General features: G+C 44.5%; 1 protein-coding gene across 1 annotated transcript in view; it reads left to right on the forward strand.

Annotated features, from left to right (window-relative positions):
- EPSTI1 (epithelial stromal interaction 1) overlaps nucleotides 1-23,721 on the forward strand; it is a 636,716-nt gene that overhangs the window by 562,473 nt on the left and 50,522 nt on the right. The gene's annotated exons all lie outside the window — the stretch shown is intronic.

Consider the following 23,721-nt stretch of genomic DNA (forward strand, 5'->3'; position numbering starts at 1 on the left):
TGGGTAGTTAAAATAATTATCCTCTCTATAACTCATCTGGGCTTCCGTCGACATTTGGAACAGCAGACCAGGCATTAAATCTCTATCTTCTGGTGGCTAATTCATTATATATTATGCACCTGAGCACCACCTTTGATATGTTTAACCGAGACAAACTCTGGCAGGTGCTCACATGCCTAAAATGCCCACACTATCTTTTGGAAATGCTAATGGTTCTGCATAGAAGCAGTTAAGCCTATGTAAGGAGTGGAGAAAATGGACAATGTACCTCATGGATCGCCATAAAATCCGGTGTGAGGCAGGGGTGCGTATTGTATTTTCTACTGTTTTCGATTTACATTAATAATCTTAATGATACAGGGATCGAAATTAAGTTTGGTTAAGCAGGAGCAAAAAGCAGCTCCTGGATATCCAGCATTAACCAGTGACCAGGAGCCACCACTGGGGAACAAGGAGCTAGTACATAGTGGTCTGCAAATCTAACTTCCACATACAATGCAAACATATTATTTTGGCCATTATTTATGACTCCTTATTCTTTAAATGTCATATGGATATGACCTAATGTTTATAGATTGTCCCAAATGCACAGTTAAATTCACATAGGTGCATTTCTTCAGCAGCAGTTGACCTGGGGAGCCAAAAGTAGCTACTGGTAGTTGTTGGTGATAGCTAACCAGGCTCATCTAGGCTACAAACAGAAGCTATATTGCTCCCAACTGCCCTCAGTTTCAAACCCTGATGATATTCTAATAGACTGCAAAACTGACTTACTAAGGATTGGTGGCATCCTCTTCCCTTCGCTCTCGTATGCAGATGATACTGGACTGATAGCTAGGACCAAGTCAGCACTGTTAGTCTGTTCAAGAGGCAGGCCCAAAGGGCTAAGATAGGTTATGACGAGTAGTGATCACCCTATACCAAAGATCTCATATTTTGACTAATTTGGTAGTCGCTTTTCATGTAGCCCAATGCCAAAGGCACATTGGAAAAGGCCATCAATAGGGATGAAGCAACCAATAGGAGGAATGCTCTTCACAAAAAAATATATGAAGCGTTCAGTCACTATAATAGAAAAGATTAATGTGATGAAAACTAAAGCTGCAGTGAAATAAAGAGCCTCCCTATGAGGGTTGTGAGGGGTCAGAACTGCGAGACAAACAACTTGGTAAAGGTTTTTCATGAGTAACCATTTTATTAAATTATATGGGTGAGATAAACACCTCACTTTCCGTAACCTAACAAGGGTTTCCCTGCCTAAAAAACTAAGACTAAAGGAAAACACTCTAACATCAAAAGGTATCTGTCCCTCACATGTACATATAACAAAATCATACAGGAATATATGTATGGCTGTTCAAGTTCAACGAAATAGCAATTAAATTCAAAGGCAAACGTTGTACCTATTCTTGTAACCAAGGTCGAATCCCCTTCCCCAGGTTCAATGCAGGATTTTCAAATAAAAGGCCCAATTAACAAATGTTCTTTTCAATGGTTAAATTCCAATCAAAGGATAACCCAAAGTTCCTTTCAACATCCAAGTTCTGTTTCACTTAATACTTGGATTATCTCTGGGTTAAACAAAGTTCATCAGTCTGCAAAATAAGTTTCCACAAGCTTCAGCTTTTCAAACAAAAAGACCTATTTCATTTTCCAATGTAGACTTCCATAGAACTTCTCTTTTAGGAAAGACAGGTGCTTCATAATGCTTCTTTATAAACGCAACAATGTTTTCATCAGGGTGATTTTTACGACAGGTCATCAAACAACTTTAGTGGCCTGGCCACTTTCCTTCCACTATAACCTTTCACCACAATGTAGTACTTCAATATCTTCTTCCTGTTTCACTAACGTGACAGGACTAACACTAACAAACCCTTTCCTAGTATACTCTCCTGCCAGGACAAAAACTCCTTCCACTATTACAAGTACTGCATGATTAAATTAATGAGGTTAACTTGAAACATTGACAAAGTCTCTGACCTTCAGCAACTTTGAGATTCACAACTTCTTCCATAAGGAACCAACAATCCTTGATATTGTTTATTCCACTTATTCAATTGCCAATTGTCCAACTGTTTCCCTTCTCTCTTTAATGGTTTAGTCAATGTGGATAGTTATTTGTCTTCACTATTGCCCCCTCTTGACTTAGGCAATGTTGGCTGTAGCTTGGTTTTAATCATTCACACTCTTGTTCTTTGACCATGATGGTTTAACATTACCCTCTCTTGGTTCTGGTAATCAGGTTTACAGTTTGACATTAATGTTGCCCTTTCTTGGCTTTGACAATGTGGGATACAGTTTGGTTTTAATCTTGCCTTTTCTTGGCTTTGGCAATGATAGTTATGAGCCTCTTTCTCTTGGTTCCTCTCTGCATATAAATAATAGCAAATATGCTTTCTTTCATTAGTTTGGCATTCAAAACCATTACATGCAGCCAGCAGTGTCTCACAGAGTGCTCCGGCATCACCTTTCATAGGCCAACTCACTGGCTACTCCTTGCGCGTCTGCTTTACTCGCTGCCGCTGCAACCTCTCCGGTCTATGCGGTCAAAGCCTTTGACAGCTCCGGTTAAGCTCCAGAGTCCTGCGTCTCTCACGTAATGTACCTGCTTCACTCCTGGTGTTTTCTGCTGCTCGCCAGCCACCGCAGGTGAGAACAGGGCAGGGGAAGCTTCTTTTTTCTACAGGGCAGCCTGTCGCTTCAATGCCTACCGCTGCGCAACCTCTGCAGTTTAAGCTTCTCAATTCTATAACCATCTCTGCATTATAACCTGCTTTACTAACAGCAGCAGTCCTGGATTTTAGTTAGGAATTGATGCAGTCACACTGCCAACTTGTGTAGTACAGACCTATACCAAAAGGTGGGTTACCTAATAACAAGCAGATAAGTGTTGTGTAGTCCCACACAGTGTGACTGTATCCGTTCTTACCTAACACTGGTGGCAGGCGGTGGGATTGGCGTAGAGTGGTTACATTGACAATTTGTTGTACTTGTGCACAACTAAACCAGCCACCAGGCTAATCTTCACCAAAAAGTAAGCAATTGTAACATGCCAAATATGGATAACTCTAATGAGTCAGCCCTGACTTGCTTGACAGTAGAACAACTGAAAGATATGTGTAAAAGTAGGGGTCTGACTATGAAAGGAAAAGAAATTGAATTGATTGTAAGGTTAAATCACCAAAGCTTGGTTAGTAGGGCTGTAACGCCTACTAACCAAAATAATGTGGAAGATAATGATGAGGATGCTAGTTTAGAATCAAACTCAAATCTGCCAGAGGAGACAGAGGAGAGAGAGGAGTCTCCAGAAGGTAGACACCCTCTTCCACAGCCTCCCCCTGTACCTCAGTCACTTCCCATTTTGACCCCACAAGTTACAAATCTAAGCCCAGAATATATTTCATTTAAGAGAATAAGATTAGAGTTAGAATTCAAGAAACTGGATGTGCAATCTGAAAACAAACATCAAGAGGTGAAACTAAGAGAAATAGAAATGCAGCATGAAATGGAAATGGGAAAAATGTCTCTTGATTCTGCTTCCCTTTCAGGGTCTTCTAGGTCTACTAATCCCAAGGGGCCTTGCCTGCCTAAAGAAGCAGTGAGTATGTATGAACCTAAACTTGATGTGTTGGATTGGCTGAGTATGTTTGAATACACCTAGAGTCTGCAAGGAAAATGTGGGAATGATTTGATTCCATGGATCATGTCTAGGCTCCCCCTGAATGGCTGTGATGCTGTTATGGAGTTGGGTGCCAGTGATAGAAAGGACTATGAGTCAGTTAAACTGGCATTAATAGCCAGATTTGGGAAGACTGCTTTCCAGTACCTGAAGACGTTTAGGACCCTCAAAAAGACGGATGGTACCCCTTGGGCTGCCTGGGTATGTGAATGTTTGAAAAACGTAAATGGTTGGGATAAGGGGTACAGAGTACACACCTTTGAAGGAATGAGAAATCTTTTTTTTTGCTTGAATCTATTTTTGATGCCTGCTGTCCTGAGCTGAGACATCACTTGGCTGACTCTAGGGAAATTGATCCTAAAAAGCTAGTACAAGCTGCTGACTAATGGGTGGCCAACAGGGCCACTCATAATGACTCTGGGGCAACTCACAAGAAGGAAGAGGGGAAGCAGCACAATAAAGAGGGTAAAGAGAATTCTAATTTCCACCATCCAAAAGAGGACCACAAACATAACAAGGGTAAATTCCATGGGAATCCTGGTAGGTCTAGTGAACCCTTTGCTGCCAAACCAGAGGGAGGTCAAAAGAAACCCCCATTCCAGAGAATATTTGGGAAATGTTTTGTATGTGGGTCTGTAGATCATGTGAAAGGGGATCCCAGATATAAGGGTAAAACCTCAGGGGTCCACACTGCTTCCTTAGCCTTCATCCCTGAGGGAGAAGCACAAATGGTAAGTGCACACTTTTCAATTACTGACTGAAGACACAATTGGGGTTAAAGCCAGTGTATTTTAAGTGTCCCATGGTCTGTGGGAACAACAGAATGTGGATGTGTATAACTCCATTCCAGATAACACCAAAGAATATTATAAGGACAGTGTTCTTGTAAATGGCCAGGAGACCCCTGCCATCAGAGATACTAGGGCAAGCATTACAGTGGTTGATGAACATTTATTTAAACCTGAGGATGTAGCTAAGGCACCCAAAGGTCCCACTAAATTAGCAGGAGGCCCAGTCCAGATGGTTCCTATTCTGCCAGCTCTCATCCAGTGCAATAACATGACTGTTAGGATCCCTGTTAGAATGAAGTGCCAGGAAGAGTCCTGTTGGGAAATTATTTGAAAACTCTTGGAGTAGTGTTTAGTACCCCCCAGGCCTCCCAGCAAAAAAACAGGAGCAAACAAAATTGGCCAGAGAGGCAACCTTAAGAGACTCTCACTTTAAGGTTAAGGAGATTTCAAATACCTCCAGTCTACAGGAGGGCCACCCTTCAACTTCCAAGAAAAGAGATAAAGGAGAAATCCCAAGATCTCTGGAATAAAGAAAGGTCTGAAACCTAAACCTGTACATAGGACAAGGGCATGCCCGAGAGGACTGTCTAAGGTCACCCCACTGACCTTTTCCGCAGCTGATGCTAAGTGGGAGGACCAACCAAATTCTGTGCAAACAGCTACTGGTGACACAGAGCTGGAAGAAAACCTTCTCTGCGTTGGAGATCTAAGCTGTAGCCTTTAGATGCAGAAGGTGGACTCTCTAGGGTAGACTTCAGCAGAGGTAAAAAGGAGTGCACCGCTCTAGAAGGTCTGCGTCAGCAGACAGCTTCCCAGCTGGATGGGCAAGAGCCAGGGAAGCATAGGCTTTACTGAGAGGATAGTCTCCTCTACAGTAAACCTACTGAGTCTACCCAAGGAGACTAAAGGAGATTTGTAGTGCCCCAGGAGGTGAGACAGAAGTTCCTACAGTTGGCATATGAGATTCCTCTGGCTGGCCACTTGTTTCAAGAGGACCAAAGAGAGGCTATTTCTGTATTTCTACTGGCCCAAGATGGGGGCTGATGTAGAATAGTTCTGTAAGAGCTGCCACACTTGTCAGACTTCTGGCAAGCATGGAGCCAAGAATGTGGCCCCTATAGTGCCCCTCGCTGTGGTGGGAGTCCCTTTTGAGAGGGTGGGGATTGACATTGTTGGTCCCCTAGACCCTCCAACTCCTTCAGGCAACCGATTTATATTGGTTGTGGTAGACCATGCTACCAGGTATCCTGAAGCCATACCTATGAGAACTCCTACTGCTCAGGCAGTGGCAAAGGCCCTCCTTTGTATCTTTACCAGGGTAGGTTTTCCTAAGGAGGTAATCTCTGACGGGTTACATTTTATGTCCCATTGCATGCAAACCATGTGGAAAAGCTGTGGAGTGACCTATAAGCTCTCAACAGCCTACCATCCCCAAACCAATGGGTTGGTGGAGAGGTTTAACAGAACTATGAAGAGCATGATAGGTGCTTTAGAGGAACCCCTTAGAAGGAAGTGGGACCTTTTACTGCCATGCCTTCTCTTTGCTTATAGGGAAGTCCCTCAAGCAGGGGTTGGGTACAGCCCCTTTGAACTTCTCTATGGTCATCCGGTCAGAGGTCCTTTGGCCCTGATCAAGGAGGGGTTGGAGAGTGCTCCTTCCCTACAGCCAGTGAGGGTCACTGACTATGTGCTAGGTCTCCAGAGGGGAATGGCACTCATGATGACAGAAGCTTCAGAAAACATGAAAGCAGGTCAGGCTCTGGTCAAACATTGGCATGACCAGAAGGCCAACATGGTGGAGTTTACTCCAGACCAGCTTGTTTTGGATATGGTACCTACAAGGCAGAGGGCCTTGCAGGACAAATGGATTGTATCCTTCAAGGTTGTGGGTAAACTTGGAGAGGTCAATTATTTAGTGGACTTGGGTAATCCCAAGGAGGCCCCCAGGGTCTATCACACTAACAGTCTGAAGGCTTATGTTTTCAGACCAGAACTAGGAGCTTTGCTTCTAGCCTCTGATCAAGAGGAGGAGGAGGCGAGTGAGCCTCGCCCTGATATCCTCAGGGGACAACCCTCAGATGAGACAATCGAAGGAATAAAACTCTCTTCGGCTCTGAATCTGCAACAACAGGAGGAGTGCAAGGCTCTGTTAAATCAGTTTGCCTCCCTATTTTCACTGACACTTGGGGCCAGCATGATATTCTCACTGGTGGCATTCTCCATGTCAAAAGCAGGGGTTACAGAATGTAAGACCATACAAGATCCCACATAAAGGAAGAGGTCAAGAAGATGCTTGATTGGGGTTATTGAGCCATGGGCTAGTCCAGTTGTACTAGTGCCAAAAGCAGGAACCAAGGAATTGAGATTCGGTGTGGACTAAAGTGCTCTTAATGCAGTCACATTGATTGATGCCCATCCTTTACCCAGGACAGATGAGCTGGTGCACAAACTTAGTTCAGCCAAGTTCCTCAGTACATTTGACCTGATTTCAGGCTATTGGCAAATGGCTCTAAAAGACCATGCCAAGGTGAAAACTGCATTTTCTACCCCAGTAGGCCCCTACCAGTTTTATGGTTGTGCCTTTTGGACTCAAAAATGCAACTGCTACATTGGTGAATCAAGTTCTGAATGGGGTTGAGGACTACTGCATGGCACACTTGGATGACATTGAAGTGTTCTGCGCCACTTGGCAGGAGGATTTACACCACCTAGGATATGTTTTGCAGGCTCTTGAACAAGGCCACCTGACCATAAAGGCTAGTAAATGTCAAATTGGTCAGAGTCAAGTGGTCTACCTTGGACATGAAGTAGGAGGAGGTGAAATAATGTCATTGCCTAGCAAAGTACAAGCTGTGCAAGACTGGGCCACCCCTGCTACTCAGACCAAAGTGAGAGCCTTTCTAGGTCTCACTGGGTACTACAGGAACTTCATAGAGAACAATGGGACCATAGCTTCTCCCTTGAATGTGATCTCCTCACCCAAATTCCCCAAGAAGGTCAGGTTGAATGAGGAGTGAACTAAGGCTTTTGAAGGTTTGAAGAAAGCCCTTTGTCAAGCTCCAGTCTTGAGAGCTCTTGACTACAACCAGTCCTTCATTGTACAGACAGATGCTTCTAACACAGGGATAGGTGCAGTTTTGAGTCAACTGGAAGAGCAAGGGAACAACCTATCTGCTTCATCAGTAGGAAACTGAAGGACCGTGAGACAAGGTGGGCAACTATTGAACATGAGTGTTTTGCCATTGCGTGGTCTCTGAAGAAGTTTAGACCATACTTGTATGGTTCTACTTTTGTCATTCAGACAGACCACCAACCCTTGAGATGGTTAATGCAGGTGGAGGGGAAGAATCCAAAATTGTTAAGGTGGTCAATCAGCCTCCAAGGGTTTGATTTCATCATAGAACACAAGTCGGAGTATAATCACCAAAATGCTGATGGTCTCTCCAGAAAGTATGACTGACTGGATTAGGAGATTCATCCAGGAGTGGATTAAATCCTCCTGCCCCTTAGTCTGGGGGGACGAGTGTTAGGGAGATTTCTCATTGCTGTGCTAATTCCCTTCAACCTTAGCTCTTTTGCTGGACTTTAGGACTTTTAATATTAACCCTAGAGAGAGTGAGCCCTTTTTCTCACTCTCTCATGCATTTTTATCTGATTTGGATTATGTGTTTCCTTCGTTTTTGGAGTTTGACAAACACCATAGGCATCTACTTTTTGTATGGTGACACACAGCAGTGCCAGTGTCGCAGAGAAATAGTTTAGATTTCTCCTAAGGTTTAAATACCTTTTCTAGAGCGAACTACAGTTCCCAAGAATAGTAAAGTTAAATTGACTTTACTTATCTTTTTCCTTTGTAGGTCCAGCCCACCCCATTTTATGTGGAGTGCTGGGGGGCTACTTAGTAGCCCCTTTTCCTACTTACTCATGTAACATTTTTTATGTTACCCTCACTACTTTAAATGGCTGGTGGCAGGGGTTTAATGTTCCTACCATTGTGCTTTTCTACCGCAGCCTGAATCCTCAGCTGTAGTATAGCACCTATGGGTGACCATTGTGTCAAAATCGCTCCGGTCTTCTTTTTTCACCATTTCTTGTTTGTGAGGTCTTTCTTGGGTTTTCTCTGTGCACCAAACCAGGTTTGAGCCCATTGTTCGTTTTGCCTTTGGCGGGCTACAGTACTGAAACCCGCCTCTGGCTCCAGTGTGTCTCGATGGGCAGGAAGGGAGGAAGGTGCCCGAAACTCCTGTCTCCTTGGTTACCTGATTGGCTGGCTGGTAGTCCTTGCTGGACAGCCTCCCTGCTGTGTGAGTGACAGCTAGGCTGTGCGTGAATGAGAGAAACCTGCTAGAAAAGGTGAGGCTTCTTGGACTGAAGACAGAGTCGACCACTGGGAAAAGCACTCCGACAAAGAAACTGTGATCAAAGCTAGCTGCATCCTCCTGGACCGTTGAACTTCGTGGTGAAGCCCTGCTGCTGTGCTGAAACTCCTCTTTGTGATCGACAAGAAAAGCTCCGGAAAGGACGACTTCTTCCCGTGGGTTAGTGGGACCAACTAACCCTGAGACTAACTTTGCTGGAAGACCTTCCCCAACTGGCTGTACTTCTTTGCTGCTGCTGGAACCGAATGCCAGGGTTGAGAAATCTGTAGTCGAGTGCAATGTGTGTAAGCCGGCCAAAAGCTCCAGGAGTCTCCTGTGGACCCTCCTGAAACAGGACGACCCAAGCTCGAGTCACCTCACTAGAGTGCTGGACTCAAGGAGAGAAGAAAGCCCAACCGGTGTCCAAGATCCGCGGTGGTGCTGTTTTCTGCACGCTGAAAATGCATAGTGCCGCTAAATAGAAAAGAGCCCATAGCTGCCGCCGACCTCCGCACTACTGTGCAGGAATCCTCCAGACATCCTCCCTCTTGTCCCCACGACTGAGGCCCAAGAACACAGGATCTGCAACCCTACAACCAAGACAGAAGCCAGCTGGATCCTCTTCTTCTAACCTAAGGTACTGTTCTGACTAAGGGGTAGCTACCTATCTGTCTATAGCCTGCTTTTCTCAGTTGAGACTTGCAGTAGCTGCTTTTCTAGAGTTGATTCCAGCGCTAACTTTCACAAGTTTAACAGCTTGAAGCCCAACATTGATTTTCTACAACAAACTCTCTAACTTTGTGCAAGATGTATTGCTATCAAAGAAGTCCCTCAGCTGCATAGACTTTGAATTGACTTTGGCTGTCCTGGCTCCCTGCAGACTCTTCTATTCCATTCACTTTGATTCTTACTGTCCCTCATAGGTGATGCATTGGTTTTTAACTGATATTGCTGGGGACGGTTTTTATCTAGACTTCATTGGGAGATTTAAAAGTGCTCACATGCTCTTAGAACCGGTTTAACCTTTTTTCCTTCCTTTAACCTTTCCTTTCTACCAACCTCAGAATTTACCAAGTCCAAAAGTGATATATAAAGGCCATTACTGTCCTAGTTAGTGAAGTCACCTCAGGGTGTAGGAACTGTGTATGAAGCATCTCTAAAGAGTATCTACTTGCTTGAGCTTGATTCTGAGAATGTATTTGAAGTGTATTTTTATTGTTGAACATTGCCCTTTATAAAGAATGCTTATTTAAATCTGACCGTTAAATAAATAATTATTTTACTAGAAAACCTTGAGTGTACGTGTTATTTGGATACTTGTATTGGTGAATTTCGATTCTACAGCTCAGATTTACCCCTTTTGAGAGAAGTCTGGCTGCTCAGTGACACTACCAACTTGTGTAGTACAAACCTATACCAATAGGTGGGTTACCTAATACCAAGAGAACAAGGGTTGGTAGTCTCCCGCAGGGTTACTACATCAATTCTTCCCTAACATGCACACCTCAACTCAAGAGCCACCTCCCACACTGCCATGAGATCTCATCAACCTCCCTCGCCAGTCGCCCATCGCAACTCGAAGGGCTCCACCCTTAACTTAACTGCTACTAGATGCGATTTGAACGACACCACACATGACTCGACCAATGCCACCAATGACCTGTACACACCCGCGCTGCGTCCCCCGAAACCCCATGCCAACACCACCTCTCTATTAAAAGCCATTACCCCAGCTCCAACCTCAGTCGAGCACATCGATCCCACCAGATCTGGCGCACCCACCTAGCATTGAGGTCAATCCAGTCCCCATAGACAAAGCCAACTTGGAAGGAACCATGCTTAAAGGTGCACTCATTAATGCAAGGTCACTCTTGGCAAATGCTCTAGATATTACAGAGCTTATCACTACAAACAATCTAGACTTTCTAGCCATCACTGATACATGGATCCAAGCAGCAGCCGGCACTCTCTCCCTTGCCATCCCTGAGAGCTACACTATCTACAGGACAGATAGACAGGTCTCCAAAGGAGGAGGAGTAGCATTCATTGCTAAGAACCAACTCCACATAAGGGAAATCACTAACAAATCATTACATTCTGGTTAACTGCTATCCATCAAAATGTCATTAACCTCTTCAGTCACCATGGCCCTCCACCTTATATATGGACCGCCCAGGACCAGTGCTTTCCTTCGATGAAGATGTTGCACAGCTTCTCTCAGTCAACACCAAGCCATCTTCACAAATAATAATGCTGGGTGATTTAAATCTGGGATTCAATGACCCTACAAATGACAATGCCCTTGTCCTCGCTAATACCATTGGAGCATTAGGCTTCTCACACCGTATTATTAACCCCACACATATCAAAGCTCGAACCCTTGACTGGCTGGCAGACCTTAACTGTAACACTAACATCCTCTCCAACATCCCTTGTCCTTGGTCTGACCATCACGTCATCTCCTTCACCATCCCGAAGAACTTCTCTGCAGATACCCTCCTCCCCAAGCACCGGCCGCCTTAGCTAGAAACATGTGCAACATCACAGCAAAGAAACTAATACCCCTGAGGCACCCTATTACTGATACCTTGATAACTCTGCCAATGACCCCTCCACTATGGCACAGGTATATAATCAAACTCTGCCATTGACAAAGTTGCACCACTGAGCATGCGCAAAGCTAAACCTCTAGCCTACCTAAATTCATGCTACACCCCTAACTTCAAATCTATGCGCAGTACTAAGAGAACTGCTGAGACGAACTGGAATAAATACCCTACTGAATCCAACAAAGAAATCTTCACAGTTCACTCTAAAAGCTACAAACGGGCTATCCTCCAAACCAAAAGTGCCACATATAACGAGAGAATTGCCAAAGCCAACTCTGGCACTAAGGAGCTCTTCACCATTCTACAAGAACTTGAATCTACAGTCCCACCGCAAGAATCGTGTGTTAAAGACACCGCCTGGTGCACAGATATACAAAAAGCTCTCCTTGACAAAATTGCCCTACCGAAAATTGAATTGAAAAAGAACAACATAACACCCTCCCTAACCCATCAGGTTCTTAAATATACACCCCATAACACCAATACACAATTTGCATTTGCCCCTGTCTCAACAACAGAAGTCTTCAAAATCATCACAAGCCTCAAGCCTTCCAGGTATCAAGGTGACAACTGCCTGGCCTCGTTCATCAAAGACTGCACGGCCGATCTTACCCCTTTCATCACAACACTAATCAATGCCTCTTTTGCAACTAGCACTGTCCCAACTAACCTCAAAGATGCGTAGGTCCTCTCTTTACTGAAGAAACCTACCCTAGACCCCAACAGCCTTACAAACTACCGCCGTATAACAGTACCTTTCCTCCTCAAAATACTGGACAGAGACTTATCTGTAAATAACAAACCATCTGGAATCCAACAACCTCCTAGGCCTCCGCCAATCGGGCTTCCGTCCAGGGCATGGCACTGAATCAGCCCTCCTACATCTAAAAATACAAATGGACAAGATCAAAGATAAAGGCAATTTAGCACTCCTCCTCCTACTAGACCTTTGACTTGGTCAACCACAACATACTCTGCAAACACTTCTCCTCGGTGGCCCACTTTTGAACCAAAGCCATACATTGGATACAGTCCGTCCTATCCAATAGAAATATGAGGGTCTTCTCACCTACTGCAGTAGCATTGCTTGTGGAGTTCCTCAAAGCTCATGCGTCTCCCCTACATTCTATAATATTTTCACCAAACCTCTATTCGACTTTCTCGATGACTTGGGCGTCACCTACACCAACTATGCCGACAAAACCCAAATCCTCATACTCATCACAGGCGCATAAGACTCAGACTCAAAATCACTAAATGAAATTTACCAAACCATCCAGGCCTGGATGGCCCGACATGGCCTCTGTTTAAACAATGAAAAAACAGAATTACTCCTCATAGGCTCACAAAACCGTCTAAACAAACTGCGACTCCTTCAAAACCTTTGCTATTGATGGCATCACCATCAATGTCTCCAATGAAGTGAAAACATTGGCCATTTACCTTGATTCAGTTCTCACCTTAACCAGACAAGTCAACGCCACGGCATCTGCGGCAGCTCACATTTCAAAGCTCATCAATGCCTGTAGACCTTTCCTGTTATCAGACGGCTGTATTACGCTGGCTAGAGCTCGTACTTTATCCAGATTAGACTACTGCAACGCCATCTAAGCAGGAACTAACAGCCTTAGGTGATTCAAAATAATGCTCTAAGAGCAGCCCTTAACATCCCAAGAAACAAACACATCACCATGCCGAGACTGAATGCCCACTGGTTGCCAGTCCATGATTGAATCCTATTCAAAACCCTTTCCTTGACACACAAGTGTCTGTCCTACTCAACCCCCAAGTACTTAACCAACAAATTCTCTAAAAACCAATCCAACAGACCCACGCGCTCGACCCATTCGCATTTGCTCTACATACCCAGATTCAAACCACAGAAAGCAGGGGGCAGTAGCTTCCCAGTGGTAGCTGCCAAATACTGAAATGCTCTACCATCTTCATTTAAGATCTGAATCTTCCTTTTTGTCCTTCCGTAAAAGCCTGAAAACCTGGCTTTTCACACAAGAGCGGCTAAAGTAATTTTCTACTACAATTCTGCCTAAACATGCACTCTCTCCAGCACCGCTTAACTACAGGTATGACTCCGAGCAGAATTGTTAACCTATACCTTACTACGCATGTATGTTGTACTTTTTTGCTTTACTTTAAAAAACCAGCACCTAAATGTCTGAACAGAAATGTTAACCTTTACCTTACCATGCATGTATGTATGTACTTTTTTTGCCTTATTTTAAAAAAAATAGTGCCTAGATGCCCTAGAGTTTGGTGCGCTTTACAAGTGTCAAAATAAATAAAGATAAAGCACTCCAGAATGTTTTCTCAAATGAACAGATGTAAAGGTGATTTGGCGATAAATCGGCTCATTAGTATGAAGTTTTCCAAACTTAATCATTGTTGCTCTTGCGGTGCAGCACTTGCCGATAATGGCAAAAATTGTGTCAGCATTCCCTTTCATGTAAAGAGGCCTATGCCCATTATATCCCACTGCTCTGACCCCAGAGACCGATGGATTAGACCATGCTGTAATGCTGATCTATTGTTAATGTGGTGATAAATGTGTATGCTGTGTCCAGCGAGTTAACCCAATTTTTGGTCCTCCCGGAGTAATGTAATTGCTGAACATCCCTTGGATCAATTGATCATCTGAGGAGACTTGCCTCACAAGCCTCATTTGGAGAGATTATGCTGATGTTGATCTTCATGGCTCCTGGATAGAGATGACCATGCCAACAAATATACAGGGAGAGCCAAGCCAGAGCCGAGCAGTAAGTCTGGCTTGACCCACAGTCGAGCTGTGAGCAACCCATTAAAACAATGCTTGCAGAATAGACGTTCTAATATTTTGTAAATAACAAAAGTGACATAATAAACATGTATTATCATGGGCATGATAAACAGTAAAAAAAACACCTTTTCGTTATCTACAAGCAAAACTGGTCTAGAATGTCTCTCAAGACTGATTAACTCAACATCTTTACCATTAACCACTGACCCTGAAAAAGCATTAATTCCTAGTAGAACGCTGTCTTCATGAAATCTGGCTCCCCTGCCCATCTATGCACCAGGCTTTTGGTTGGTCGCAATCCCAAGGATTGTGGTCACACTGCAGGTTTACATGGTCAGATGCATATTTCTCATGGTTATTTACACTATCTAAAAGTGCTCCTGAAAATGACTCAATTTCTGTTTTTGATGCAGCTTTGGAAATCTTGTTTGTGATTGTGGAAACTGAGTCTATTCTAATGCACTATAGCACTAATGCACTATAGATCTTGGGCGACAGCAGCAGTGAATAATACCCCCCTTCAATGAAACCAGAGTTCACTCATTAATGTCTATGAAATGACTTACCAACAAATCTCACAGTGAAGCAAAGCCAAAGCTTGTCTGCCACAAGTATTTGGCTGAAGGGATATTTTTGAACTGTCACGGCAAGAAAGGGGTGATTGAAAGGTAATTGAACTGAAATTGAATCCATAATCCTCATTGGACCCCCAAAATGAGGGTCACTTGGGGGCTATGATCCTTTTAACGTCTATGGGTTGACATATGTACATTTCTGAGGCTTGTGGATCTGCTTAGATCACATGCTCTGAATAGGCCGACATCTATTGGTAGTCACAGAGTATTACATGATTTGTTTTCGAAACTCGAAAAAAGGACGTTGACTGGGCATGTTAGTAATACTATCTCTAATGTGACATCTACTGTACCCATGGCCCTTTATGTGTCAAGGTCCTTCAGATTGTTTTTTTCTGCCATCATAGTCGGCCGATAGTTTGTGGAGTTCTTCTAGCCAACTGCTTTAATTAGAAAAAGTTGAATATTAGACTTTCTTACTATTTTTTCAACAACCGCCCATCGCCTGCCGCAGTAACAACTGCTTCATCAGCTTTCAAAGGACGGATCCATCGTCAACAACACTACAACCGCCTCCACGGACAGCAGCTGCGGCCTACACAGGCCTCACTCGGCCTTGTCCCATTACAGTAGGCAGAGTGGAGGGAGGTCATACACTTCTTTGTCTTTTCGAGAATACCTCATCTGACCCCTTCTCTTCCCTTTCATCGCTGTGCTGCCTTTTCCACTCACCATGGAAAACGCCATTTAAATTCTGCCCATCCTGTAACAGGAAATAACCTTCAAAGACACGCACAAAGTGTGTAATCACTGTCTGCCTAGGGATCACCCCAAAAATAACTGCAAGTCCTGCAGGCTTTTCCATCCTAAAACCTTGAAGGACCGTCGAACCAAGCGCTGATCCGCCCACGCCATGCAGGCCGAGGCCTCCGTAGACATGGGGGGGAATCCAGTGAAGGCAGTATCAATGTCCTAAGTGACTGCGATCGAGTTTCGAAAGAATCCAATATGCAAGCAGGCCAGCGGTCCTGTGATGGAGAAATCACCTGGTGACAAAGGCACACATACATCACGCCACACTAAACACATGCCCCACGGCCAAACGTTGAACACTTCGTCAGCCGTTCATGGCCATGCAGTGTCTGAGAGGTCCTCCAAGTCACTCTTGCCCTCTGGGCCATCGCGTTCACCGCACGACAGGTCTCCAGAACAGGCCCTGATCAGGCCCATTTCAGACACTATGCTTAAAAAGGCATTTTGATGCCCCCTTCAAACGTGTCCAAAATGAGGGAACTCATTAAAAAGCATTTCCCAGTGACGCTTTTAAGGTCCAAAATGTAAAAATTACCCAGATCTTCAACCGGCATGCCATCCCAGCCCTCTACCTCACAAGATAGCGGCTATACTCCCTCTAAAGACACCCTTTCAGGGACCCTGAATCACAAGGAGCCTACACTCTTGCAAGACGCTCCTAATGCCCTCTGTATTTCCTAGGTCAACTAAGCAGACCCCAGAAAGCTTTGATAAGGTTATGAGGAGGATATCTTGTTTAGTATACTTCATGGACCGCCACCCTGAAGAATTTAGAAACCCCCAGGTCTTAACACAAGGAGGAAAAGTTGCCAGGGATGAACCACCTGACAAGGTGCCACGCTTGGACACTTCACAGCCCAGCACCTCCACCCAAACTGGCGCTACCTCACAGTCCATGAGCCCTCACAGGATCTCTATATTGTAGACCCCTCAGGTTCTCAGGATCCAGGTTCCCAGGGAGACCAGGAGGACCAGTATAGTCAGGACCAGGACTGATATTACGACGACAAAGACATCTACGTCATCCAGACCCCAGACAATCAGCAACACCTTGTGGCTGACTCACCTATTGACGATCGGCTCCAGTACAACGAGCTGCTCCTCAGGGCCGCCCAACACTTCAAGATAGACACTCAGGTGGCCCTAACACGACAAGGATTTTGTAGAGGACATTCTGGGAGACAGAAAATCTGCTACACAATTTATTCCCCTCCTGCAGTCAGTCCAAAGGCGCATTCAGCCCTCCCTCCTTACACCAAACTTCACAAGAGTGGTCAACCCTGCATCAAGAAGGTATTTGGGCCGGCCCCTTCCAATCTGCTGTACATCAGAGGTCAACTAATACCCAATTCCCTGGTTGACATCACAACCAGGAAGAGAGCAGGCACACCTCTGGCCTCTGCAGAGGCCCCACCTGATAAGGAGAGCAAAAAGAGGTATACTTTTGGCAGAAAGGTGGCATCCTCAGCTGCCTACCAAACCAGACTAGCCAACAATACCTCTCTTCTGGCTAGCTAGGGTTACCATAAGTGGGGCGATCTGGAACAACAAATTGAGGCCGTCTGAGAGCCTCTAAAGTCTCAACTACTAAAAACAGTGCCAGGGGGCAAGCAAGTGGCTAACTGCATTTTAAAGAACAATTTGGATGCCGCTGACAAGGCAGGCCGCATCGTAGTCAAAGGCACGTTAATTAAGCGCCATGTCTGACTAAGGCAGTCAGGCTTTAAGCTAGAAATGCATTTGATTGCAGCATACGTGGCGAACGCACTGGCATCAGCCATGAAATCTCACAAACTCAACCATTGAATACTCTGCCACACAACCTAAAGACTCAACCTCCCTTCCAATATCCAAGATCGTTATTACCTTTAATTGCCTTGAGAAGGAACCTACGGGTTCGAAACACGCGTCGGCTGACCACTCTTTAGACCATGTGTCCACCATATGAATAATAAAAAACACAACTTCATACACTGCATCCAGCGTGTAAATCATTGTAGTCACAAGATTCTAGGAAAACTAGTTGCAGCAAGGTAACCAGGATTTCCTACTGTGTTACTTAACATTCCCATTGGGCCAAATGCCCTGTTCGGCAAGGCAGTTCAGGATGCTCTCAAGAGCGCCAAAGAGGAATATGACACCTAGTCACTTGGACATCTGTCCAATAAACCTTTTGTCTAAAGAGGGTCATTTAATACAAGAGGATTCTTGCGTGGGCAGAGCCCACAACGTTCCTCTAACTATAGTCAGGGTGGCCAATCAGCATCGTGGGCCACTTCACAGAAACAGTCCTCCTCCAATTTTTAAAGAGGCTACAAAAGGTTCAGAAGCAGAGGTAGGGCCTCCTCCACCAGAGGCTCCATTGTCCCCCAAGCAATGGCGCCCCGCTCCAGGTCCCCTCACATGCTTCTCCAGTAGAAGGATGCATCTCACAATTCACCCACGCATGGGAGGGGATCACTTTGGGCGAGTGGCTGTTATCCACCATTGCCGGCGTATATTGCATAGAGCTTCTACAGAAACCATCCAACCACCTGCCAAGACACCGAAAAATGACACCAGAGGAAAGGCGCACATTACTGAAAGAGGTGAAAGCCCTGCTGGAAAAAGACGCCATATAAATAGTCCCAGCAAACCAGGTAAAAAAGGGTATGTATTCAAAGTACTTCCTTGTGCCAATGAAAGACTTAACAATACGCCTTGTACTAGACCTGCGCCCAGCGAACACATAGGTTAAGCCACAGAAATTTTGCATGATGGCGTCACAGGTGGTAATTCCTCTCTTAAAACAGGGGGATTACATGGCAACATTGGATATGAAAGATGCATACTTTCATATTTCAATGTTCCAAAATATCTGCGCTTCCAGATATCGGCAGAACACTACCAATTCAAGGTGCTCCACTTTCGGCATAGCCTCAGTTCCAAGGGTATTCACAAAGGTTCTAACAGTGGTAGTGGCGCACCTACGCAGAGAGTCAATCCCAGTGTACCTTTAAATAGACGACTGGCTGATAACAGGTGAAACTCCTCAAATATGCAAATACAACACCCAAAGAACACTCAACCTAATGTTCCAATTGGGAGTCTGTCAACGAGAAACAATCAAGTCTCATACCCAGTCAAATAGAACAATTCTTGGGAGCGATCATGAAGACAAAAAAAGGACCTAGTCTTCCCGTCAAACGATAGAGTACAAATCATGCTGTTGCAAGTACCTCACTATCTAGCCGGTCGCCAGATGATCGTACTCAGGGCAATGCACCTGCTTGGGATGATGGCCTCATGTATTTAACTAGTTCCAAAAGCTTGGCTGCGCATGCACCGCCTACAAGAGTGGTTAACAAAACAATGGTCTCAGGCAAGCGGTCAGTGGGACGATCTAGTGGTTGTTTCGCTAACCCTAGTACAAGGTCTTCGCTGGTGGTCCAAGGACAACTTGATAAAAGGAAATTCCTTTCGCTATCCACCAGTTCTTTGCAAGACTAACTACAGACACCTCACTCTCCGGATGGGGAGCCCATTACCTTTACCACACAGCTCACGCCCAGTGGGGACACACCACAGCCCAAAACCGCATAAACCTTCTAGAACTTCTGGCAGTTCTCAAGTCTCTGCCAGCTTTTCAGCAGCATCTAGTAGGTCAAATAAATTCTCTGCCAGCTTTTCAGCAGCTTCTAGTAGGTCAAATAGTGCAAGTCCTCACAGACCGCACCACTGCCATGTTTTACCTAAACAAGCAGGAAGACACACCCACTCCAAGTCAATCCAGGCTATACCCCAATAATGTGGAAGTGGGCACTCAAACGGAACATGTTCCTGGTCTCTCCACATTCCAGGGGAACTAAATGCTGTAGCAGACACCCTGAGCAGAAATCCTCTACCTGAGGAGAACGAGTGGCAAATCAACAAGCATATTTAAGACAAAATCTTCTCCCTGTGGGGTCATCCTCCTATAGACTTGTTTGCCACAAGCCTAAAAGCACAATGGCCAGACTTTGCATTCAGGTTTCCCCAACCAGGATCCAAGGGGAACGCCCTGTGGATGAGCTGTTCGGGGAAATTTGCTTACGTTTTTCCACCAATACCACTCCTCAGCAGAATTGTGCACAAGATGCACCAGGAACGAGTCACTCAAATCCCGATCACTCCTATGTGGGCAAGACGACCATGGTTCCTACACCTACTGAAACTAGCAATGTGCAAACCAATCAAACTTCTGTGCCGCTGCACCAGGGGACAACATTCCATCCACATCCTCAGTTTATGAACTTGGCAGCTTGGCTCCTGAAGTCATAGAGTTTGGGCACTTAAACCTTCCTGGTGTATGGATATCATCAAGGAAGCACAGAATCCCAACACCAGACACTGTTACTTTAACAAGTGGAAACGGTTTGTAGTCTGGTGCAGATCATAATCCGTAAAGCCAATTGAATGTTCACCATTCAATATTCTGCCCTACATGCTTTACCTACTAGACTCTGGTTTAATATTTAATTCCATCAAGGTACACCTAGCGGCCCAGTCTGCGTACACCACTTCCCAAAACAAAGTGTCTTGGTGGAAGGTTCCTGTTATCAAAGCTTTCATGGAGGGAGTAAAGAGACTGTACTCTCCCATTTCTAACACTCTTCCAGGTTTGGACCTTAATCTTGTACTCTCAAAGCTCATTGGTCTGCCTTTTGAGCCAATGCAGCCTAAAACACTTAACTTACAAGACTGCCTTTTTAGTAGCTAACACCTCGATAAGACGAGTCAGTGAGCTACGGGCTTTATCCGTAAAAGCACCTTTCATCGTCATCCACAAAGACAAGGTGTTTCTTAGAACACATTCTTGGTTCTCACCTAAATTCATATCCGAATTCCATGTTAACCAGTCCTTTGAGCTACCTCTGAGAGAAGCCTGCATACTTTAGATGTCAGGAGGGCAGTCTTGTACTACATAAACAAAACTAAACCTCTAAGGAAAACAGACCAAGTCTTTGTTTCCATAGCACCTGGTAGGGAAGGAGATTACATTTCAAAAAGCGCAATCTCCAAATCGATAGTCAAGTGCATACAGCTGTGCTATTCACTATCAAAAGAGACTCTACCTTTTACATCAAGCGCTCACTCTACCAGAGGTATACGAGCTACTTTAGCATTTATTGCAAATGTCCCCAAAGACGCAATTGGAGTTCAATTTGTATGTTTACTCAGCATTACTGCATTGATACACGCTCTTAAGCAGATTCACAGGTGGGACAAGCTGTGCTAAAACATCTATTTTCCGCTCTACCTTGTTACAACCCACCTCCTGCTCCAGGTACTGCTCGCTAATCTATGCATAGCACATGATCTAAGCCGATCCACAAGCCTCAGAAGGCATACATTACTCACTGTAATTGTATTTCTGATGCTTGTATCTGCTTAGATTCACATGCGCCCACCCTTCCTCCCCTCCTGGAGCCGAAGGTGCATAGATGTTTCTTGCTCTATCTCTCTTTCTGCTTTATTACCTCTGTATTCGTGCTACACTTCATGCAACATCATGTCAGAAACGAAAGAATCTGAAGGACATCAACGTGTGAAGGACCATGGGTACAGTAGACGTCACACTATAGTATAGTATTACTAACACGCCCAGTCGACGTCCCTTTTCGAGTCTTAAAAGCAAATAATGTAATACTCTGTGACTACCACTAGATGTAGCCTATGCATAGCATGTGAATCTAAGCAGATACAAGCATCAGAAATACGATTACGGTGAATAATGTATGCTATATATATATTAAAACAAAGCAACAGCGCATATGCTCACGCTGGGGATTGCACTCAACAAGGCTCCACGCCTAGTGCCATTAAATAAAGCTTGCCAGTAGAAAGCAGTTCCAAATTCCAGTTAATTGGCATCTCAGGGGACAAAGTAAAATAGGATACAATGCATTTCGTAACCACCCGGTTACTTGTTCACTTACAATACGAACGGTGCTGGAATCAAATTTATATATATATATTCGGAAAATCCATTTGAGCCGAGTAGTCACACACTCCACAGCACCCCTAACAACCATCGCTGGAAGTTCACCTCGAGTTCTGAGCCACAACAGCAAGGCATTGTGGTTATGCAAATTAGCCCAAGCGCAAATCTTTTCTTCAGGAAATTCTTTGTCTAAGAGGGCAGTGCCATTTTATACATCACTTAATCAACCAAGGCTGTCAGGACAACTACATACCTGGATTCACCCTTAATATGGATCATCAGTGCAGTATAGTCCTGACTGCCTTGTGGTTGGAGCATTTGGCCATTTTTTCATAACACCAAGAAAGTTCTGGTGGGTTTAAAAAGGATAGAAAAAACCCTTTTTCACCTGAAATGTGAAAGTAGGAAGATCCATTTGAGCCGAGTCACACCCTCCATAGCACCTTTAGTAGCCATCGCTGGACCACAACAGCAAGGCATTGTGGGTATGCAAACTAGCCCAAATGCAAAGCTTTTTTTCCAGGAAATTGTCTTTGTCTATGAAAGCAGTGCTATTTTATACAGAGCTAATTTGGAATGATGATAGTTTGGTGCGGTTTCGTCAAGGAGCGGCAAAGTTATAGGGGAGGTCCCAAAATGTGTGGAAATCCTCATAGACTTAATGGAAATAAAATATTGCTTGTGTCTACAGCCCAAGCCGCTGGACGGATTTTCACCAAATTTGTGTCTGGCGCAGCGGCTTGGTCCTGAAAGCGTGCTTTTGTAAATTTGGTGTAAATCCATCCAGTATTGTATTTTTAAATGTTCAAAAAGTAGGTAAAAAAAATTTGCGATATCTGGGTCCTGATTCAGAGTGTGCAGACGCCTATGGACCAACCAGGATCCGGTGTGATGTCCGCGGACATCGTTCACACATGTTGATTGGATGGTGAAAATAATGGGGAAGTGGAATAAAGTTGACATGAAGCTGTTTTTATAGGTGTAAAAAGGGTTTGCAGGTGCCGCCAAGTCAGCGGACATATCTGCTGACTGCAGACCTTGCAGTGGGAAAAAATTGAAGGAAACCCATTTGGGGGAGTGGAAAAAGTTAAGATGGAGCCATTTTTGTTGGTAAAAAAAGTGGTGCATGTTGAATTCTATTGTGGTACTTGTGGCCATTATAGGTAGAAGGGCTCTGCATTGTGCTATTTTTTCCAGTTTCTGCATGTGCCATCCGGGTCTTTTAAGGATGCCTGGCATGGAAAAAGGACTGCAGTCACTGCAGTCAGTTGTGGATGCCTGCAGACATCTGGGGGGATTAGCTAATCAGGTTCTATGGTTGTGGTGTACAGGAAGAGAGGGCAGCAGGTGTTTTCTTTGTTGGGTGCAGTGAAGATGTCTGTAGCTATTGCTATGAAGAAGTATAGTGGGTGGATGGTTGGAGATTCTTGGATGCATTCATTGAAGGGTCACACTGAATCTTGTGGCATCTCTGCTACTATTGGATTGGAAGAAGTGGAAGTTTTGTGGTATGCAGTTTGTGGGTTAAACGTACAAATAAAACGTATTGCCATTCTGTATGGCTCACCTTAAACATTGAGATATTATTGTTGTGCATTGTGGCGGCAACAGTTTAGGCTATATAAGTCCAGTATCTTTGCAGCTTGCTGTGATGTGATCAATGACATTTGTGATGTCATTTTTGTCCTGTGTATTAGTGTTAGCAGTGCCCGGTGGTGCCGTGAGTTATGGTTGCTTAGCTTACCGTAACTGGTGAATTTTGGTTTTACCATAACATCCCTTTAAAAACGTTTTTTCACTGAATATATATATATATATATATATATATTTATATATATTTCTGAGGCTTGTGGAATCTGCTTAGATCACATGCTGTGCATAGCCCGCCATCTAGTGGAAGCTCCGGAGTATTACAGTTGTTGTTTTTGAGTCTCGAAAAGGGACGTCGACAGGGCGTGCCAGTAATACTATCCCTAGTGTGACGTCCACTGTACCCATGATACCTCACGCATCGAGGTCCCTCAGATTGTTTTTTTTCCGCCATGCTAGACGGACACGTATAGCAGAGTTCCTTTCGGCAAATTAGCCATTGACTTTGTTAATTAAGATAGTTTCCCTTTCTATCCTTTCTTCGACTTCG

The sequence above is a fragment of the Ambystoma mexicanum genome, chromosome 7q, assembly GCF_040938575.1.
Source record: "Ambystoma mexicanum isolate Mex_15411 chromosome 7q, UKY_AmexF1_1, whole genome shotgun sequence".
Lineage (NCBI taxonomy): Eukaryota > Metazoa > Chordata > Amphibia > Caudata > Ambystomatidae > Ambystoma > Ambystoma mexicanum.